The sequence below is a fragment of the Pinus tabuliformis genome, chromosome 1_2, assembly GCF_031772625.1.
Source record: "Pinus tabuliformis cultivar Carrire ecotype Pingquan chromosome 1_2, CPIR1, whole genome shotgun sequence".
NCBI classification, from domain to species: domain Eukaryota; kingdom Viridiplantae; phylum Streptophyta; class Pinopsida; order Pinales; family Pinaceae; genus Pinus; species Pinus tabuliformis.
In genome coordinates, this window is record NC_142298.1 from 1,069,528,412 (window position 1) to 1,069,534,218 (window position 5,807).

The 5,807-nt window shown below is 39.9% G+C and overlaps 1 pseudogene; it reads right to left on the minus strand.

The window, feature by feature from the left end:
• Positions 1 to 2,828: 2,828 nt before the first annotated feature.
• LOC149209825 (serine/threonine-protein phosphatase PP1 pseudogene) lies at positions 2,829 to 3,656 on the minus strand (annotated as a pseudogene).
• Positions 3,657 to 5,807: the final 2,151 nt, after the last annotated feature.

The following is a 5,807-nucleotide window of genomic DNA, read 5'->3' on the forward strand; positions in this document are numbered from 1 at the left end:
ATTGAGGATCCCGAAGAGCAGAGTCAATTGCCTTCTATTAATGTCCTGCTACCTGAATATCTTAATGAATTGTAGGAAGACACAGTTCCGAGCAGGAAGGTGAGGATGACGCGCAGAGGATATGTTGAGTACCTCAGAGTAGGGCTCAAGGGTTCAAAGCCGAGCAGTGCAAAGTGGATAGAGATTTGACAAGTGAGACAATTGTACCCTCTCTTATTCAATACTTGAAAACCAACTTTTGGTGGTCCAAAATACTTTTCAGTGGGAAGGTCGTGATCCGAATTGGATCCATGAAGAATAATCACAACACCATGACTGTATCAAATCAGAAAAAAAAAAAAAACTTCAAATTCAAGAGCACAGAGTGATCAGGAAGACCTCTGAATAGTGGCAGTTGGTAGCCAGCGAGGAACAACGAGGACATCGGTCAAAGCGTGCTGACCGAGGCCCATGGAGACTGCGCAAGAGACCAAACTGGCACTTGGGAAGCCCAGATCAGGAAAAGGAGGTTGTTTCACTGGGCAAAACCCATCGAGAGGGAAAGCCCCGAAGTCTTTGGTCACATGGAAGCTGGGAAAACCGTGGGGAAAGCACTAAAGGATAAAGGCAGGACCCGCGCTGCAAAACCGACGGTATGTATCGGGGGAACCCTTGGGCGGTAAGTGGATTTGGAGAAAAACAAGTGATTCCACTCAGCACCCAATGCATGGCAAGTGGAGCAGAGAGAAAACCGCCACTCATCACGAGCTAACGGTCGAGCAAGTCAACCGTGCGAAATGAGTGAATGGTGTCGGATCTGGAGGCTCTAGATCTCACGGCTGAGAACGAGCCCAATGAAAGAACTGGATTTGACAGGGGATTAGGCCGCGATCTATAAGGATTTGAGGTCCACTTTGACCACTAAGGTGGAAAATGAGTCATTTCCCGACGTAACCAAAGAACCGAACCAACGGGAACGAGCTGGCGCAATTCGCGAAAGTATAAGTGGCCACTCCCTGTGAGCCGATGACCATGACACAGAGGCAAGGAATTCCAAGTGAATAACAGTAGGTGATCTGATGGAGGCAGAAGGGGAATCGAATAGTCATGAGGTCGACTGGCTTTAAAGCCATGAACAGAGAACATTAAAGAGAAGATAGGAGGACACCAAGAGGAAGAACTAGAGAAAAGAAGATGAAAACAGGGAAAAGAAAAGACAGTGAAGCAAAAGAGCAGAAAATACATAGAGTCGAGCTAACTTGCAGCATAAAGTAGCATCGAGAAATCCCTGAGAGGATCTATCGAGAACATAGCACCACATTGGGCTCCTCCCATTTAAAGACCAGAGAGGTCAAGAGCTGGTAAGGCAAAGAGTCTGTGTACTCTAGTGGCTTGGGGAATCCAAGAACCACCCTGCCAAGCGATTCTATTCAAGAGACTCAGGTTGAGCTCCTCATTGTAATTCTCTTCTTTAAAACACAACAAAAATAAGGCCACAACTTAAAGCTAGACCGGAGACGTAGCCCTGGAGGATAGGGTGAACTCCTTATTAATTTGTTGTGTTCTTGTATTTTCTTATTGTGTTTCTCTGTTGTTTTCCATTTTCCAAGTGACTGTGTGTTTTGCAATCTGATCGATCCATTGCCTAAAATAGCATAGACACACACCATCACATGAGTCTGTAATACCATCATTCAATAATTCTTTAACTGAGATCAGTCAAAGGGTGATTTTTAGATCAACCAAGGCTCAACTCAGCCATGATGGCTCAACACAGCGACGAAGGCTCAACTCAGCCACCAAGGCACTCCAGCCACTATGGGCCACAAACTTGCAGGTAGGGAACTCCAGCCACTCTGGGCTACAAACCTGCCACTAGGGCACTCCAAAGACCTGACTCAACCAGGTCGAGGTTTTTCTCAGCTAACCCTAAACCATGCCAACAGGGAATGTTTGTCCCACTTCACTCTTACATGTGGTTTCTGGCTTACCACAAACCGTCACTACAAATACAAAGTGGTTTTTATATTACCACGGACTGTATGCGGATACACATGCCTTACAAGGCTTACATTTCACACTCCAACTCTAGAGTTACCAGGTACACAGTTTATAAACACCACTATAAAACACCATAGACTTTCTTACTAATAAAATGTGACTCATAAAATAACACACTAGTGAGTCTATTCCAGAAACTCACACAAACTTTCACCTTGTTGTCCATCATCCTCCAATCTCTTATGTTGCTCGTGCACTTCATATTTTGATCACATCCTAGAAGCATCTTTGTTTTTTCTTTCTATTTCTAATTTAATTGTCTTCCATTTACCTGCATGATTTGTTAGAGCAGCTAATTCTAACAAGACCACTCCATTGAGTTAGCTAAGCTCAATGCTTCTAATTCCAAAACATTTATAAATACCACATTAATTTGTTTCTCAATGGAGTTTTTTTATAAATATGAAATTATAACAAATTTCACTTTTACATTGAATTGGTCAGGATCAATGTGTTTACCTTCCCAAACTCCAATTCTGTCAAGTTAACCCGAAGAGAAAGAAGAAGGTATTAAACCTCCAATTGCATGAGCAACACACTATCCAGAGTTCTATCACTGGATCCTGTGGCAACATTTAAACCATATAGGCTGACGTCGATACTTAGAACCCAACTTGTAAGCCCGGGCATAACACATATAAGTCTCTTGTTGTCAACATCATAGATATGAATATGCTTGTCATATGAAGCAGAGAATAAGATCTGAGAATCAATGGGAGAAAAAATGAGGGATCTCACCGGCATGTAATGTCCGCCATGAAGTAGTATCCCATAGCTTCACAAATGTGCTACTCCCTCCAGTGACAGCCAAAATATCCCCCTTGGGATGGAACCGCATGTCCCAGGCTTCTTGAAAAGATAGTTACAAGCTACCTTTTGGCTAAGAATTCATCACCATCCTCCACCATATTAGGTCAAGATCATGTTTTTGTAGAAATTCAGTAACTTTATCAGCTCCGAAGGTGTATGAGACATCTTTGTCGTTCTCACCCCAGCCTTCAATATCCTTATCTGGATCTACCCAAAGAAGATCACATAGTAGAACTTGATCTGGCACATCTAAAGGTCGCGGAATATCGTCCCTAATCTGCCTCAAGTCCTTCAAATCAGGGGATGGACTTCCATGCATACATATAATTTTTTTTATCTATAAGAGAAGCGACACAATTGAAACAATCTATGAAATCCTTCCATATCCGAACATTGTACCGCCACTTAGATTCATCATAGAGACCATAAATTTTGTTTATTGAAGCACATTCATGGTTTCCCCTCAAGAGAAAGAAGTTTTTAGGGAATTTTATTTTGTCTGACGGAAGAAGGCATATTGTCTCTATGCTCTGCTTTCCACAATCTACATAATCTCCTAAAAACAAATATTTTTCTTGTGGTGGATAGCCACCATTCTCAAACAACAGTAACAAGTCTGAATATTGACCATGTATATCACTGCAAATCTTTATATGTGCCTTGAGCTCCAATAAATTTAGTTGATTGAGAAATATTTCTTTTGAAACTTGACAGAGTTGTCGTACCTCGGATCTTTCACTATGCTCTGACGTTACTATGTGAGCAATATCCCCTGATCCTCCATGCAAGGCAATTTCCCACCACATTCTCCTCTACCTCTCACCTTCCCTTCAACAGAGTTGCAAGTGTTGGCCACACAGGTCTGAAGCCGTACAGGTTCTCTGCAATTCTCGGCAAATAGGCTTCCTCATCTTGTCAGCATCCACTCTTCATGTCTGGTCCATAGTGCACAACAAAGAAAATCATAGCTCTTTCTACATCTGCCCAGTTGGTCCATAATTCACCAGACTGATGAATCACCACACTACCGTTGCCCTGGCCAATGGACAGAGGTATATGGACAGAAAAACATTCACAAAAAATTTATTTCCCTCACCCCATGACGGGCCAAGCATCCTCATCGTAGAATGGGCCAAGGCCAAGAGCGGCCAAGCCCTCAGGGCTCCGATGCCATGATAAAATCAGAGAATCTAGATTAATTTATTAATAAAATGCAATTACATATATATAAGAAATGTTGTTAGGTATGCTATCTTGGACACACAATTTTTTGGTTGGGAGATTATCTCAACCACACACCAATCTAGGAAATAGATCCTAACTACTAGGAACAGACTCCTTTACTTAGTAAGAATCACAACTAAGATAAGTAGGAATTAGATATTCCAACAATTTAGCCATCTTAATCAATAGGAAGTGTTGGACAATGATACAGACTCCATCTAACCATAAAGATTTCTCAAGAATGTCTATTTGCATGATGCCTCCTTCCCAGTAACCTACATTATACGAAATGAAATCCAAGTTTTAGAGGTTTATCTCCTATAATTCATCTGTGTATTTTATTATATATTTGTTTAGCAATACATATTCAAATTTTCATATATATATATATATCAAATAATTTTATACACTGCATTACCGTACCCTATTCGCTTATAGGTCGTGGAAAATGACTCAAAATTTTTACTACGTGTATACAAACTTTATATATACACGATGCTTCGAACTGCTAACAACACATTATTATCGGCATAATACTTTGTATGCTATTAAAGACCATAAAAGTTCACCATCACATTCATGTTGGGCAAGGAAGACAATGGCTTATGACAAAAGTTAATTAGCTCTGAGATCTTCCTTTGGGAATAACAACATGTGTAGCAATGTCTTCGTGGGATTTTTTTTTTCCTACCAAAAAAGAAAAAACATAATATCTTTATCAATATAAATGTTTGATACACAAGATGGAAAATACCAATTTTCTACATCTGGCATATAAACTTTAGAATAAATGCGTCTGAATTTCTCAGACTGTCGAAAGTGGTTGGAATCATGTTTTTGATGGTGGAAATGGATTCAGAACCATCAGGAACGTCTAGGACCTCTAAAATTTTGAAGTTTAACAACTGTAACTTGGATTTAGAAAAATCCTTGCTTGATTTTCTCAAAATATGATCAGAATTTCCATGAATTCTCTCGCAAAAAAAACAATATCTTTAGAGTACTAACACAATAAATATCTAATAAATCAGAATTCTTAGATTCCAGCACAAAACCAAAGAAAAAAAAAACTTCCAACCACAAATAGGTACAATAAAGCCAAAATTTACCCTAGATCACAATTCAAAAGATCTTCCAACACATATAGATCGATATATCAGCAATTAAAATTCCATCTTTCCAAAAAGAAGAGTAGAACACTTTTAGACTGGGCATTAACCATCCCATTTTGTTCCTTCTATACTTCCCTATATACATGAACAATAAAGGTGTCATAGAAAGAAGAAATGATCCACACATCCAATGGTGTAGGGAGATTTGGAGGGAATTTTGTCTCAACACTCATAGATTTTAATTCTCACCTATCTTGATAGATCTAATTTTCAGCCATTTCACACATTTCAAGAGCCCCAAAAAACCACAATTTCAGCCCTGAAGTTTGTACCCTCCCCAGGTACTAGTAAAAATTATATTCCACTTCAAGGCTGAGCTTGATGAGTGCCCCATACCCACAACTGCCACCTTTCTCTGTCCCCATCAAAAAAAATTATTGAAAAAAAGAACTTGATGAGTGTCGCACACCGACAACCACACCATAGCTACCACCTTTCTCTACCCCATCAAAAAACCCCATGGAGAAAAAATCCCCTCGATCTTTGTAAGATATAGCTTACCTGGAATGTCAAGGCATCCATGGAGCAATCTCATAAAAATGCCCCATAATGTTAATACTT